Here is an 18626-nt window from a genome sequence, read left to right on the forward strand (position 1 = left end):
GAGTAATAATTGAGAAGATATCTTTTTTTTTAAAAAAAACAATAATTGTTCAGGTAATTGCAAAATATAAAAATTTAACTATCTTCACACATTTGAACTGAAATCAAATAACACAACGACCAAAAAATATTGGAATAGCACAACATTAATTTCATAGACCGAAAGTTGCCACTATTTTATCTATTTAATAATATCATTGCACTGAGAGATGACTGAGATAGTAATCAATAAACCTACTAAAAAACCGAATATATCATAACTGATTGTACCATGGGCTAGCCCGTATAACCTTTGCATGGGTCCAATACTCTTTAGCCAAGTAGAAAAGGCCAGCCGCGATTAAGGCAAGCAAGGTGCAGGCTGAGACTTGCGACTCGAATACCAAGTCAAAGACTATTAACTGGATGTCTTGCAAAGAGATTCTTAACTGAACGTTGAGGCTATTTAACAGTTTTGCCTTATATAGACAAATCACTCAAAGCCAAAGGTGCATGCTAAGAAAATTTCTCTGATCTAGTTACTCTCAATAAGGACCTTAGATATTTCGTAGAGCGACTCTCAACGAGGACACTAAGACTGCATTCGAACAAAAAACAATTATTTTTTTGCCCTGTATAAACAAACCACTCAAAGATGCCTCGTATACCTTCTATTTCCCTTTCATCTTTGTTCAATTTCTCAAATTCTTCGCACACAAATCCTGAATGCCAAGGAACTTCACACTTAGCGCAACCAACCTTCTACATTCCGGGCACTCCGACAGACTAATAACCATCTTTTCACCTGCGCATCCATCAATCAAAAGCGGGGAACAATCCTTAAACGGACAATAGAATATCTGCTCACACAGCGTGTCTCCTCACTTATCGAACACGTTATTAGGCAAAATTAATTGCCCATTACACCCCGTAACGAAACACAAAATTCAAGAGATGTTCTCTTGGATTTTAGAGCCTATGTACTTAGCCATGTAATCAGAATGATTGCAGCCCAAAATTTTGAACATATCAGTACTTGTAGATTTCTCATCAGCACAAATATCACACGTGGAAATGTCATTTGGGCCATCTATATGAACAGATAAATTTGTACTTGTTGTGACTTCCATCGATGCTTAACTAGTAAATTTAGTCGTGCTTCGCGCGGTCAAATACAACATTAATAAAAAAAAATCTACCTTATGAAATTTCTTATTTATCTAAACCTTCTTATAATTTACACTAAATATTAAATTACAATTATATATAAGTCAAGACATACATATGAAAATATATCCCCTTCTCAACTATCTTTCTCTCATCACTATATAGAGTAGATTTTGATGAAACAAAAAAACTTAGAATAGAAGAATTGCTTCGCTCAATTTAAGATGACCGATTAGGGCATAGGGTAAAAATTTATCCCTACCGAGTATTACACTAAATCATAGTTATAGACTTACATAGTTAAGTGCTCTTTATATTGTTAGTATCATAAAAAACATATTAAGAGAATTGTAAAAGTTAAAGACTCTAACACTAGTACTTTGGTCTACTTGTAGTTTGGAAAAGGAAATACAAGAGAAGAAAAAAGGTCGCACAATATTGGTAAGACACGATTGAGAATTGTTAACATCAATTACTTTGGAGAGAGGAATCAGGCCATCGCTCTACTTGGATTTGTTGCCTTTGTGAAACATTACTTTAGATGTGAGAATTGGCTACTCCGTTGACTTTGAAGAGATCTATCATAATGTTCATACAACGTGTTTCAATGTCAATCCTTCAATATTCGTGCAAAATAAACATCTTATTATCACCAATAATATTGAAACACCAATAGAACCGGATAACAATTTGTCTTTTTGCCAATTTTATTCGATCTACAACAATAAAATGGCTACAACAAATTGAACACTCCAGACTAAAAAGATTATACCATTATGCCACTACTACAAACAAAAACATAACACAAAAAATTACATCATACATGTAGAGAAATACTAATATGAATACAATCGCAACTGAGTGTACTTTTATGCGGTAAAGAAAAATATAAATTAGGAAAGAAAAAAAAAGAGTATTAGAAGGCTATAAAAATATTTATCATGTACGTGGACCTTGATAGTAACATCATTATTCTATCGTCATCTTCTCCATATCTTGTTGTTGCCTTTCATCTTTCTTTACAGTAAAACTGAAGGAACATGAAATTTTATCAGAGAAGAGTTAGGATTCTTAGCATCAATTAAAGTAAATAGAAAGGCAAAGTTACTTTGAAATTTAAAATTTTACTAAAAGTAAACCAATTCAGTAGTAGGAGCGTTATTTATGCTTCAAAAAGGCAACACATATATATTCATAGGAATCGGGATTAATAGATCAACCCCATGATTTAAACCACTGCAAATTTTGCAAGAACCAACGATAAGTTTCAGAACCCTATATCACATACAGGGTGGAAAAAAACAGAGGCAAAACTTCCTCTGATTTAGCATGAGTGACGGTTAGCCAAAGAATACTCCACCTGGGCAAAACTTTCTCATTGCATAAATTATTATTTTCATGGCTTTTGGCTTCGTAGTGGAAGGGTAATTAGAAATGGGGTAAAACATAGGGAGGGAAGATGAAGAGTGTGCCGTGGCTAAATAAAATTTACAGAGTATTTATACTCATTCATTTATCACGAGTTAATGAAAATTATCAGAGTTACAATAAGTCATTTTGGCAACGTATGAACCTGTATCATTTTGCCTAATGAAGACCATGTTTTAATAGCATTAACTGTATTAGTGGAGTAATTAAACCTTACTTCAATAAACGTACAATTGTTGAGAATGGAAGAAAAAAAAATAAGTTTTTACAAAGAGGAGAGTTAAATGAGTGACTGTGATTTGTTTTTAATATAGAAAAAACATGGGGAAAATAGAAAAAATGCCAAAAAAGGGAGGAAAAGGATAATTGTGTTTCTACACCATAGAAAGATGTCACATCATTTTGTCTATACGTAGTTTTATATTATATATACATTTGGTTTTGCATTAAGCCACAGAATGAATATTAAATGAGGGTTCTGGGACTCTTGAGATTTCAAAGGCAAATAAAGATTTTCTAAATTTGGTGATGGAGAAGACGAAGAGTTTTCTTTTTGGGGGCAATTCCTATTTGGTAATTAACTTTTCAACATCTATGCTAAATCTTTTTATAATGAGAGTTCACAACTCCCGTATAAATATCTTTTTGTACAAATTGCAGATAAGTCTCTTTAAAATGTATGATTTGTAATCTTGAAAATAAGACAATTATCTACCATAACAAGTAGAAATGATTTGATGGTATAATTTTTTAACTTCTATTTAAGTAGTTTATATACCCGCATTTTTTTATACTAGTGTCCGTACCCGCGCGATGCGCGGTTGTAATAAATTACAGTAACAGTCATATCCTATTTTAGTATCATATCTAATTGCTTCAAGTTTGAAATTGACATTTTTGCACAGATCACAATTTTTTCTTTATAAGTGATTATACTCCTCTTATACGTGAAAAAAAAAACTTTTGAAACTATTTTTATAGCGATTATATTATATAAATATTATTTTCAATTATTTAACTATTTCAATCTATAAAAATATTCTTTGAGAAAAATCTACTCTAATATTTAAGACTTTCCAAAAATATTACTCCAACCTTATTTCCTTTTTATAGTAAAAGTAAACTTTTTTTATCTTTTAATTAAATAAAGAATTAACTACATTCAATTTAAAAGGTTTATATTTCAGATCAAATTCAAAATTAAAAAAAAAAAACACTCAATTCAAAAAATAACCACAGACCATGTAATTGCATTGCCTGTCAATGGGATATTATCCAAAACTTGTCGTTTGATATTGTAAAAGCCACTCGACTAAAATTGTTATACACTACGCACACACATCCCATACAGATATTATGATTGAAACTTGTTAGATCTCCTTATAATTAACCAATATGGTTATCACATATTCCTTGACATAGTAAAGCAGCAAAAAGAGTATAAATTTTATTGAATAAGAAAAAAAGTTTCTTTAGTAATTGAATAAATTTGTATACTGAAAAATTAGAGTTTACATTTTCAAACTGTTAAATAAAAGATGAGCACAAATTGCTTAAAATAAAAATGCCAATCAATTTCGATAATAATATATATGCATTTTTGGACGCAATCAATTTGAAATCCTCTCACAAAAAACACATAACTTCCCATCATCACTCTTATTCTTTCTTTTCCTAAAATTCAAATATTGTTGGTCCCTTCCCTTCTAAAAAAATAATAGAGAAATCAAAGATGGGCTTATCAATGCAAAAATCAAATTAATTAAGCCAAATTGAAAAGTATAATGAATACTTCCTCTGTCCCATATTAGTTGTCCATATTACTAAAATTATTTGTCTCAAAATACTTGATCATTTACAAAATCAAGATAAAATTAATTAAATTTTTCCTATTTTATGCCTAACATTAATTATTTTTTAAAGTAACCAATAATGATTAGAGTGCAATTTATTGAAGAGAGATAAGGGCGATGTTGTACAAATACATTTTTATTTGTGATTTTTTAAATAGCGTGCAAAGGGGAAAGTGGACAAATAATATGGGATGGAGAGAGTATATGTATTCATTACTAAATTTTTATAATTTCTAGTCTCAATATTATAATTTCTTTCCTTATATTACACGTATAATATAAATATGAAAATCTTAAAATTAACTCAAACAATCTATGATATGTATTCACCAACTTAAAATTAAATCTAAACATCGTTGATACGTATTCACCAACTTAAAACTAAATCTGAAAATCGTTTCCAAAATACTTTCGTTTGTATTTATTAGGAGAACTCTTCCTCTTTTAAGTAGATCAAAATGTATGTTTCAATTGTAAACAGTGTACCAATAAAATTGTATCTTATTCAACTGGTATGAACTATACTACCAAATCAATTATAAATTCTAATACGAACTATACTACCAAATCAATTATAAATTCTAACTCCAAGATTATTTACACATCTGATTTATTTTAGAGAAATCTACTAAAATAATACATAAATTAGAACATATAGCATCACTTATGTAGGTATTTCATTTTAAATATACTTTATATTTTCAATATAAAGTTTGAGTTTAATTTAAGTTATATAAATTTCTATGTGACGTTTCTTTTTTAATTAATTGTAGATTCCATTATTTATTTGTATGTGTAATTGTCTTAACAACTATCTAAGCGGAGAGATTATCCTAGATCTTATAATGAGAGGCATAACTTAAAAGTAATATTTTTTGTTATCTTTCAGTTTTATCGCAATTCAAATTGTATGTTATATTATTGCTCATAGTAAATATTATCGTAAAATTAGCAATATTACACGTATTTCTTCATAGCTATTGTAATGCTTCAAAGGTAACTCCTTCAATTGTGGTAATATATTAAACCCATTCAGTATACACCTGCAAAATGCTTTATTGTGTAAAAGGAAAGACAATATATACGTTCCTCTAACTTATCTAACTTCTGAGCCAAACCAAGTCTTTTCAAGCTCGGCATCGGAACCTAAACCTAACTCATTGATTGTCATACATTAATAGCAATTTTTAGATGGTTGACAGAATTAGTAAATTTCTAAAAAGGACATGTATATCAATATATCATTGTTTCAAAAAAGGAACTCCATAATGATTCTCTCTTATTTTAATAGTTTTAGATTTCAATAGTCATTTTCGAAGGATTCCCTAATACTTATGCTATGGAATAAATTTGTTTGTTTTCTTGTAACTCCAAAGAGAAATTATGTTAGGAGGTTCTCCATTACTTAGACCGTGGCAAAAAAAAAAAAAAAAAAAATTCCACTGAATATGCTTTGAACGCAAATTACTCAAAAAGAGTAGCAAGTATACCTGTAGGAAAAAGGGTTACTGCTTGTGAGTGTACTCTCGCTATTGCATAATGAAAACATCAAGTGAATGAGATATCCTTTCAAGGTAATGTAGCTCCAACAATATAATCTTTGCGACCTATACCATAAATATTTCAAGAAACTTGTAAGGACAAACGAAGAATAAAATAATGAAGCTAAGAACAAATAAACCAACTAAACAAATTTCTTGACAACATTAAAAAAAAAAAAAATCAATTTCACAATATGATAGACTTTTCTAAGAAAGTTGTGTTGAAGTAGAGGTAAGTAACATTTTTATAGCGGCAAACTATAATGCATTATGAAATAATAGAAAAGAGTCCTATTAATAAAGAGTTTATCTGTGAAATTTTGAATTTGAAAACTACTATTATGGCATCTGCTGTTAGATAAACGATAGAATTGAAGGATAAGCTTAAAAGAGTTTTAAAATAAAGTAAATAATTTGGTTGAAATTTGATTTTGAATACTAAAATGGAATAATGTACGTAAGGCTGCGAAGAAAAAACAATAAAATTAAATCATATCTAGTTAATTACGATATTACTACGGATAAACTTCACCACATTTTATCTTTTAATTTAAGTTGAATGTGGCATTTGGTTAATGGATTACTCTTTTTTTTTCAACGATATCTTTGAGTTTGAATAGTCCTATAATTACGATAAATTTAGTTGTGGCATTTGATTAATGGATTACTCTTGTTTTTAAAAAGACATCTCTGAGTTTGAATAATCCTATAATTACGATATTGTTAAGGATAAGTCTAACACATTTTTATCTTCAATTATATTTTAATTAAATGTGAAATTTGGTTAAGAAATAACTCTTTCTTAACATATGTATTTGTATAATCCTATTGAGGTGATATGTGTTAAGGATAAAGCACAAAGCTTGCAAAATGCGGATAAATATGGTTTGCTTTAAATTCAAATGCTTAAACTTTTTTTTTTTTTTGTGAAACAAATGCTTAAACTTTATTTCTCACAAAACAATTTTTCGTTTTTGGAATTTGATAAGAATTGTTAGGAGCTTTGTCCTAATTATTATTATTATTATTATTATTATTATTATTATTATTATTATTATTATATAGATTATTACTATTATGGAATATCAATGGCCGTGCATTTTCATGAATGTGCAGCATATATAACACTTTTTGTTTATCTTTTTACTTGTTAAGTTAATTATAATTTTTGAATTTGAATTGAGTGTGATTTTGAATTTAATGTTGTTAGTGCTTATCTTTCAATTCAAATTTAATAACTTTATCTTTCAATTGTAAAAATTATCTTTAAATTTGCTTTGTCCTAATTCTCATTAACTTTGTCTTAAAATTGCCAAGTGGCTTGTTATTAGCTTGCCACTTGACTTAACCACATTGCTTGTACCTCTCCTTTTTTATATATATAGATTGACAATGCGTATAACTTAAACTCTGAATAATACTTTTACTAGTTAGCTTGGCTACAGAGGAAGCGGAGTACCAAATAATCTATCTATCAATACTATTATATTACAAAAATGCGAAATTCCTATGTGAAATGTTCATATCAACTTTTTTATACCCTTACATGTTGGATGGAATTGTGTATTTCAATTAATTTGTAATTAATTAATTGGATTTTGTAAAGATATGGAAATCCTAAAAGTAAGGGTAATTGAGAGTTTTGGAATGGAATGACTTAAAAAGAGAATGATCTAAATGCATAAGGAAATATTTTGAAAAGATTTGGAGCCAAATATATGGAATTTTTAAAATCTGGAAGAGCTAAAAATAAGAAAACATGATCTAATTAAATTTCAAAAATTGAAGAATTCACCTTGACTCATACAATTGTGCCGTTAATAGAAGGGCAATTTTAAGCCTGGAAATAATATTAGGGCAAATTTGATCCGATAGGGAGTTAAGCCTAAAAATAACATTAGGGGCAACTTATCCAATAGATGAAAGGAGTGCATCTTTGAAACATTTCTAATAAGTTAAGGTCAATTTTGAGTAACAAAATAGCGTGATTAATTAATGATGTTTTAATTTAAAATAACTAAATATTGTTGGAATGTCCAAAGATGATCAATTAAATTAGTCATATAGAGTTTGTAAGAGCATTTTATGTGTGTGAGAGAGAGAGATGTAATCACATATCACTCATTTATCTATAACTAATGATTTTGATGTATAATTTCTTTTGCCTTAGAGAAATAAGTTGATTCAACGAAAAGAAGCAAGATGACTATTTCCATTCATCTCCTAGACTGTTATGAGTTATGACCAAACAAGTATATTTTAAATACTATTTTGGATTGATATATGATAATAACTAGAGGGCAAATTCCAACTCAAGGAACTGCATTTTCTTTTTCTTTTTATTTATTCAAAGATTTTTTAAAATGAGATACTTTAATAGAATACAATTAATTAATTGGAAGAAATTAATATTAGGAAAGGAATATTTGTCTATTTTATTTTATTTATATTAGTAATAAGTAGACTTAAAGAATTGTTACAAGAAAATGAAAATAAGAGAGGTAAACTTAATATCATACGTCACAGTGGAGGGGAGTGTGATAGAGCGAAACATGGAGGGAGGTCTCTGAAATTATCCCATTAAAAGATATTAAAACGACACATTGAAGAAAAAAGTATGCACTCGTTTGTTTGAGGTGTGTTTCATGTGTATTCTACGTCAATCAAAATATTTTATATCTAGTCGCAAAGAGGTTATAAGTGTACGCATATTGTTGTTTTGGGTAACAAAATAGAAATGAGGTGAAAAGAAATACAACTTTTTCTCAACAATATTAACGTGATTATTAATGTGATGCTTTAATTTAAAATAATTAGATACCATATGAATGTTAAAAAATGATCAATTAAATTAGTCATATAGAATTTGAAATAGTATTATGTTTAATATATAATATATATTATATAAAGAATAAAGGTAATATAACTGCATATCACAATTTTTGGTGTATATATATATATATATATATATTTGCTGCTTTATCCTCGGGAGTCCAATAGCATGAGAATCAAGTGAAGTAGAGACATAAGCGGATTTAAAGAAAAGAAGCAAGACGACTACTTCTATTCCTGATCTGCTTAGATATGTAATGTTATGACGACACAATTGAGGTGTGTGTTGTATAATATTTTGGGTTGATATATGATACTAACTAAAATTATTTGACTGTTATATTTATGACTAGTGAATTTAGCCGCACATCACACGGTTGTAAAACCTCCTTAAATCTATAATACTATTAAATTTCAGTTATCTAAATATTAAAATAATCACAAAGTATAGTTTTTGAAACTTAAAGTAAGTTATCATTAGTTTATCTTTCAAAAGATAAACTTGAAAAAAGTGTAAATCAATGTGTATTTTGGATGCGAAAAACAATGGCCACTAAGTTACATGTTCACATTTCAAGGAAATGAAAAGTGTAAAGACCATAACCCCATGATTACTCATATGATTTCGCAATGTCAATCGTCGATCCCTTTATGATTTGCCTCAAAATTACCAATCAGTTCTGTTGTTTTGCATCTCATTATTTTGTACTTTATTCTGTTTTCAATATAGTTTATAATGATGGTTAACTTTCACGGTTCTCAAATTATAAGTTGATATCAAGCAGGATATACATTCAGCTACACTGTAATAGAAGTCCATATACTAAAAGTAAGAAAGATTTATTATAAGAAACATCATGTCAATACTTCCATCTTTTTAAGTTTCCGTTGTCCTGAAACAACCTCTTGTGGAACTGCAGGGTAAGGTTGCGAACAATAGACCCTTTTATGGTCTGGCCCTTCCCTGATCTCGCGCATAGCGAAGGATTAGTGCACTGAGCTGACCTATATATATAGGGCTTAATCAAGCAGATAAAAATAATAAGAAGAGGGAAAAGTTAAATAGAGGGTAATATAGTGTGAGATTCTGATCACTGTGGATGATCTTAATTGTCTAATTGTTGGTTACCTGGACTTTCACCTTATTGATCAGGAGTTGATTCTCTTGTAATTCCCTCACTTATTTTCCTTTCGTCTCTCCCTTATATTTACATAAAAATAAAAAAAGATTTTTATCTTTGTCAATAACCAAAAAAAGAAAAGAAAAAGAAAAGAAAAGATGTAAATTAGAACATTTAATCAAGGAATAACTACATATAGTTTTCGTTTGCTAAATAAAATATTAAAGAACCTAAATTAGTAGAGCAATCAAGTAAAGCTAATGCAAAAAGGATTTTATTGGTTTCTCAGAACAAATCTAATCAATAAATTATCATTGTAAAAGAAATTAAAATAAATTCATACAGTAGAATAAAATTATGAATTTAGAGACTGGTCAAAATTACCTCAGATGAAATGCATTCAACATTGAGGTAGATGCTACCAAGCGTACCAAGCTCCTCGATGGAAATGGCATAGCACGAATCACCAACATTTCAAATACTGAGTAAGAAATAATGAGACGTAAGAATGTAAGCTTTTCAACAAAAACATTGACAAACCTTTGCCCGTAAAGTAATGGTTCCATTTGATTTTTTTTGCGAAAATAACACAAAAATAAGGTCAAAGATATTCACTAACACATGAATCTCACAAAACAAATTGTTACTGTGAAAATTAAAACAGAAAAATTGTACAATGGACCTCATCATGCTGGAGAATTTCCTAATGCACGTTGAAGCTAAAATGGATGATCATAAATCACAATTCACATATGAATAGCTCGGTAGTATAATGAAAGGTTGGCTCTTGTCCTTTTATATCATATCTTTAGCATAATAATACACAGTAATAAAAAAATAATTAAAGGGAAGCAAGAAGACCCATAACGTTTTTTTATCTCCTACCCTTTGCACATTACTATACACACTAATAAAAAATTAATGAACATAATGTTTACAGAATTTAATAGAGATTATAATCTTTGATTAGCTCTCGCATTTCAAAGAACTAAGACAATAATTTCACTTTCCAAATTATGAATACCACATCAGTATATATTAAATTCACAAACAATAAAGTGTGAAATTTAAGAAGAGTAATTAAAAGAAATTAAGAAAGGAGAAGGCACGATTGAAATACTTGAAAGCTGATGGTGGCCTTTCAATTCCCCACTAATATATACATTATTTAATAATTAATACAATAACTTATACAAAATGAATAATATAGTTGTTACAAAATTTAATGAAAATTAATACTCAAAAATGGAGAAAAGGGCCTCACAACTTCCTTCATATTATAGTTAACGTTTTCTCTACAGATGAATGTTTAGCTTTCTTTACGGACAAATGAGCATTTAATTGCAATAACTACTCTTTTTATGCTTGTATTGAATTAGGGGTCTTCTCCAATGAATATATTAGATTTTCTTAATAAAACAAAATGAGGTAAAAGCTCAAAAAAATGACAAAAAAATAAATAACAATGGTGGTCATAGAGAGGTGCCACATCACCTTGTCTATGCTTAGCTTTATATTATATATAGATATAGATTTAACCATGTAAATTCATGGCACCCAAAACATATTCCTCCTCTTTGGATTTATGAGAATTGAGTTTTTTTGTTGATTCTAATTGAGTTTGGACTTAATTATTTGTTGGATTCTATTTGTACTTAATTCGATAAAATATTTTATTTTTAATAATAGATTAATAGTACTTTTGGTCCTCCAGTTGTTGACAGTTATTTTTCTAGTCCATATGATACCTGACTAAGCATATTAAAAATTAAATTACTTAAATTGTGTGTTTTTGATTCCTTTGTTTGTTAAGATTCACAAATTTCCTATAATTGTTAACCATTCTACCGTTTACTCATGCGTTATGTTAATTTGTATTGATACTCTATATTTAACAATAATATAATTGTATAAATAGTCAAATATAAAATATTTTTACACGAAGGGACCAAAAATACACATTTTAATATATTAAAAGTTAAATATACCGAGTCCTAATATCTCAAATTGCAGAAATGACCCTAAAATTTTCCACCTATTTTTTGCAAATGATCTCACTCTCTTTGCCAGAGCTAACTTGAAGAATTCCACCACCATTATTAACACCCTAAATAGCTTTTCTAATAGTTCTGGCCAAAAGATTAATATCGCTGATGTGCCGTTAAATTATGGCACATTTGATAAGAAGTTTTACTTGTTTTTAAGCAATTAACTGTCGTTTTGATGTGTTTTTGTGTATTTCAGGTAATTGGAGGTTTCAAGGACAAAAACAAGAAAATTGCATAAACTGGCACAAAAAGTGGAGAAGTACGGATAATACATATTTGTATGGGCCGTATTCTTGGTCGTATAAAAGTGAGAAAAGGACCAGCGAGTTGAACTTCCCTCTTGGGCATGGGGACGATGTTCGAAATCCAATCAGAATAATCATAACAAGTTTGGAATATAAAAAATAAATAACTGCAATCACAAAACAAATATGAGCAAAAATCATTTTATGAACAACTATGGATACGGTCAAGGAAATACGGAACGTATTCCTGTTCGTATTTAGCAGAGGCAAGAAACAAAAACTCAAACTTTGATGATGAGGAATACGGTCGAGTTTTACGGACCGTATATGTTTATACGAGCCTTATCTTGGCTCGTACTTTGAAGAGTGGAAAACTGAAGAAGACAGATACGGACCGTACTTCGGAATATAAGTTGCTCATATATCTTGACCTAGCTGAGGAGTACAGTGATCGTATTTCGATATACGGTCCGTACTTAATTGTACGGACAGTATCTTATGCCATCACGGGCAATTTTATGAGTTCTAATTTCGTGTTTTTGAGACCTTACAAATTTTTTCTCATAGGGTTTCGTGTACGATTCATTATATGCTTTATTCTTTGACTTCACAGTTGAATACTTTATTGCTTTGAAGCTTTTGAGACACATTACAACTTTTTCATCTTTATTCAATACGCAAGCATTATGTTTCTTTAATATTTTGTTGTTCGTTCTTCAATATGAGTAGCTAAATTTTATACTAAGGTTGTGAACCCAATGATGGGTGTTATGTGATTGAGAATTGGGGTTGATATATGCATATTGAGTTGTTAAAGTTTACTTATTCTTCATTCTTCAATGCTAGCTGATGGTTGCAAACATTGGCTTACGCTATAAACTTTGCTTTATTTGGGAAAATAAGTTAGGGTTTGGTAAGAACAAGTAACAAGAACTCGGGGAGTTAACCCTCGTTTAAAAGATTTACTTAGGAATAAGAGGAATTTACTTGGCACATATTAACCATTCTCCACATCGACTCTTTTATATTTGGGAAATCATAAAGAGAAATAGTCCTTAACTATTGGAAAATATTAGGGATGCAATTAGATGTTAAGTGCATTGGTATAACAATCCATTTGAAGTATATCAAGATCGATAAACATAGCGTACACTTCATCTAAAGGGGGACACAACCTTGGTTTCTTTAATCCATTCTATTACAATCAAAGCAAAATCAAAGCAAAATGGTTAGTAAACAAACAATCTTTTACAAACTCAACGGAATATGAAACTAGACCGCAAGAAAGCACTCAACTACATTAGTAACCTTTTCACACACTATTTCCTATCGCATTCGACCCCAACCTAGTTGGGCTACAATATTATACAATGTCCGCATTACGCCATTTATTAGGCGTAATTTAAGCGTATCAAATTTTGGCGCCGTTCCGGGGAATACAGTTTGAAATTACTAAGTTGTGTGTGCTTTACTTCAAGTCTTTTTCTATTCTATCACACCTTTTTTGTTGTTTTTTGTGAACCAGGTGATCATGGCCAATAAAGGAGAAGCACGTGGAGCAGCTGGTGGTAGGGGTGTGTAAGTAGCAGACCCAGTACAAGAAGTGAAAGATGAGAATGTCTTTGCAGACATGATAGACGAAGTGGAATGTGCATCTGCTATTGTTCTACCTAGGGTTAATGCCGCAAGTTGCTAGATCGAAACTACTATCTACCAACTGCTCAAACTTGTGGGATATTTTCGGAACTCTACCGATGATGACCCTCATCAACACTTGAAGAATTTCGTAGGTGTGTGTTCGAACCACATCCAAAATGTTGTTTCTCCTAATGTAATTCGATAAAGAGTTTTCAAATACTCTTTAGCCGGTGAAGCAAGAGTTTGGTTTGAAAAGTTACCCCACAATACTATTCATACGTGGGCAGAGCTGGTCGTTATTTTTCTCAAGAAATGGTTTCCTCCGAGCAAGAAAGCTGAAATCCGTGATAAAATCTATGTGTCACACCCCAATTCTGATAGGGCATGATGGGCACCCGACCCTCAATTAGAGCCGAGCGAACCCACTGGTTCTCGTTATACTCATAATCTTACTGTACTCTTAATCATGAAATGATATGCATAATGAAAGCTTTTCAAAACATTCTTTTCGTCTTTCTTAACTCAAGTAAAAATCTGTAATAATATGAATCCGTAAAGTAATGCATAATGCTACATCGGCTTGTATAGCTGCTTACAAGGCTAATGTACTGTATACATGACTCTGTCTGTAAAAGTCTCTAACATAAGATATGATATCAAAACCTAAGTTGGGACAGGACCCCAACATACCCATAATGTGCATGACTCAGCTCATAAGGACATACTCCAACGCGGTATCATTCTGAACTGAATGGAGTCTACCAATCCAGCTAATGGCCTGGAACATCCTATAGTCAAACTCCCGGAAAACTTTCCTGCAAAGCAATATGGGGTTGTGTGGCATGAAACACAGCGCCCCAGGCAAAGGGACGTCAGTACGGGTAATGTATTGAGTATGTAAAGCATAATCAATAGCATAATGTAAGCATATGAAGTAACATAGTATGGACGAGTTGTAAAAAATGAAAGAGCTAGGTATACCTCTAACAATGCTCGTTAAACTTACTTATCCTCTTTCTACTAGGAAGCTTCCATTTCATACATTTGAACACACAGTAGTATCATACCAGACCATAGAGGTTCGGTGTCTTATGTACCCAGCCATAATAAAGCTTGGTGTTAGACGTACCTGGCCCTACCAAGGCTCAGTGTTATCCGTACCTGGCCCTACCAAGGCTCAGTGTTATCCGTACATGGCTCTAACACTTCATTAATAATCTAAGGGGCGTTATAACTTCTCCCCAAGACATTATTAAATCAACATTAGCTCGGTACTCTGCAAACCCTTTTCCAAGACACAACTTAAGCTTGACATTCTTCAATGAATTCTCTTCTCTTGCCTCAAACTTCTTTGGAATCTTAATTAGAACCGTTAAGTACTACTTCTTAATCGTAGGAACATTATATACTTCTTACCCCGCGTTAGTCTATTTACTGTGCAACGACATGAAATTTTCCGAGGTATAACACTATGACTTCAAACAGCTTCCGGGGGAGCAGTTATATGAAGCTTTGGAGAGATTCAAGGAGTATTTGCAGAAGTCTCCAAATCATGGTTTTCCAGAGCATATATTGATGGAGAAGTTGTATACAGGGTTAGATCTGTTGACGCAAGCAGTCCCGAATAATGCAGCTGGTGGGTGTTTCATGGATAAGACATACGCCCGAATCACTCAGTTCCTTGATAAATTGACTACTCACAATCAGGCATGGCATTCAGGCGGTACTGATGGCGTAGCTGTTGTAGGTCGTGGTCTCACCAAACAGTATATAAGGGACCTAGTTATGTACCAGTTCCTTTATGCAATGCAGTAAGTAAAGAATGCACGATTTTACCGTAGAAAACTCCTTGCTCAAGGGATTAAAAACCACGACCTACCCCGGTAGGATTTTAGCTCCACTAACCGAGCAACTTCAAGTTACAACCCTATCGTAAGCTAGGAATTAACTCCCATAATCCTTCACCCTTATAATAACGCTTATGCAACCTATGAACTAACCCCCGTAGTCCCTTCTCACTTGCAATGCTCCGATTGCAAGCACCTCCACTTGACTAACTCTAGCCAAAAACTACGAATACACCTAGACTAACTCTAGCCTAGTGTACCACTCAAAAGCTTATGGAAACACACTTCCAACAAGCACACTTTGAGAATTTAAGACACCTACAACCAACTTCTAAACAAGAAGAGTAGGTTTACAGTTTAAGCACAAACGAACAAAGACTTATTACAACATAAATAACTTAGACTAAATCTACTTTTGGATCGGGTTCTTCAGTTTTGCAAGTGACTTGTTCTTGAGAGAACTTGTGACGGCAAAGATTTGCTCGATTTTGATTCGGTTTTCAAGTCTACTTATTATGTTGCCATCATGTTGTATATATAGTAGGAGCATATGGGATGGATAGAGACCACTTGTTCACTTTGACCTAAAGCATGGGCCAGCTCACTGCTGTACTTGTGTGCAGTAAGTGTTACACCTCGGAAAATTTTCCGTTGATGCACAGTGAATAGACTAACGAAGAGCACAAAGTATACAATATTTCAATGAGTGAGAAATAACATTTGATGAACCTAATTGAGATTGCAAAGACATTTGAAGTAAGAGAAGGAAGTTTGCTAATGAAGGCAAGGTATACGTTATGTGTCGGGAAAGATTTACGAGCAACACGTTAATGATGACTTAGTGATGTTTTGTAGAAGAGTTATAACGTCCCTTATATAGTTAATGAGGTGTTAAACAAGTGTTAATAAGGTTCCATGAGGATTGAAGATCAAACGAACGACGGAGATCATTTCAGAAAAAATGGGGTTATACGACCGACTTATACGATCCGTATAACATTATACGGTCCGTATAACACCCAGAAGAGATGGTGTTTGCCTGATGTGAATCACGACCACTTATACGGTCCGTACAATGTTATACAGACCGTATAAGTGTCCGTGGAAGTCCCGACGGGCTGAGTTAAGTTCAAGTACTTAAATGTGATCCCACTTCACTCATTTCATTTTCCACACTTCTCCATCTCTCTCAAGGTTTCTAGAGAGTTCCACACACTTTTTCCACAAGAATTTAAGAGATATTAATGATCAACTTCATCAAACTAAGAGGATCAAGTGTAAGAAACTCATTAAAGTTCATCCAAGACAAGGAATCCAAGTGGAAGTGGAACTAGGGTTTTGCTCAAGTGAAGTATTTCCACCCAAGGTCCATTCCTACACCATATAAGGTAAGTTTTATGGTATTTCGATGTTGTTTAAGGTATTGAGAGGTTGAAAGACTTGGATTGTAGAAGTAGATAAGAAATGGGGCATAAATGTGAGAATAGTGTCATTTTTAAGTAGTAGCTTGGATTAAGTCGTGATTCTTGATATGTTGTGATTATGATTATGTTATAAATGACATTAAGAACATGGGATAAACATTTCATATGAGCGAATGTAATAGTGTGTTATGACCATGGATATGGATGATTTGAAGTGAATTTAGGAATATGGATAATGTAGGTGAAGGAAGACTATTGCTATGATGTTGTGAATGTTATTATAAATGTTTGGGAGTTGATATATGATATGGGGGAAGTTGTATAAATAAAGGGGATGCTGCCCAATTTTCTCTAGCTTTAGTCTAGTATGCAAAGCTACCGATTTCCTAATGTTAGTATATACTCTAATGAAGGTAGAAACGTGAGCATTGAAGGAGAACATTCAAGCATAGAATAGTCGAATGAAAAGGTATGTAAGGCTAACCCTTCTTTCAATAAGGCATGGTTCCTTGAGCATATATCTATTCTTTCATGAGCCTATGATGTCCTCCAAATGATTCTATCTTTAAAAACTACTAAAGCGCACAATTTTCGTTGTGTTACGATTCTATGAATTCCTTATGTGATGAGTAATCCTCTAAGGATAGATGTAATAAAACGATGATAGTAACGATGTTAAAGATGCTTATGAGTTTTTATGTATATGTGCCTATGCATGACTATTATGCAACACCGAGCTTATATGGCCGGGTATGATATGTATCACACACACACCATTGCAGTTGGGTACGGATAACCTTGAGCCTTGGTAGGGCCAAGTATGTATAATCACCGAGCCTTGCCATGGTCGGGTATGTGAAACACTGATCCTTCATGGTTGGGTATGCTATGAATATGAATATGTAAATGGATACGAATATGAATACGAATATGAATATGGATACGAAATGTAAATGAGTATGGATACGAATACGGATACGGATATGGATGTATGTACACAATCACGCACTAGAAATGGAAGGTCCCTATGAAAAGCAATTAAGTGTTTATGACGATGGTTCTACTACCTCTCATCTTATGCTATTTCTTATGTCGTCTATTATGCTTCTATAATGATGTTGATTATGCTTTACATACTCAGTACTTTCTTCGTACTGACGTCCTTTTGTTTGTGGACGATGCATCATGCCCGCAGGTGGCCAGAGAGACAGGCTTGATCCATAGCTTTATTACTCAGGGATTACGTAGCGGAGCTCCATCTCATTCAGAGTTACAGCTTTTGGTATCAGTCCTTTTGTGTACATACTTACGGGCACGACAGGGTCCTGTCCCACCTATATGATAGGACATACTCTCCTTAGAGGCTCGTAGACATATGTATATGGTTAGATGTATTTAACCTTGTCGGCTTATATTTTGTATATCGTTTTGTCGGCCTTGTCGGCTTATGTATATGGATATGGGCATAGTTATTGGTGGTGATATAAATGTATTGTTGTCCAAT

This window comes from Lycium barbarum, chromosome 6 (assembly GCF_019175385.1).
Source record: "Lycium barbarum isolate Lr01 chromosome 6, ASM1917538v2, whole genome shotgun sequence".
In the NCBI taxonomy this organism is placed as follows: Eukaryota; Viridiplantae; Streptophyta; class Magnoliopsida; order Solanales; family Solanaceae; genus Lycium; species Lycium barbarum.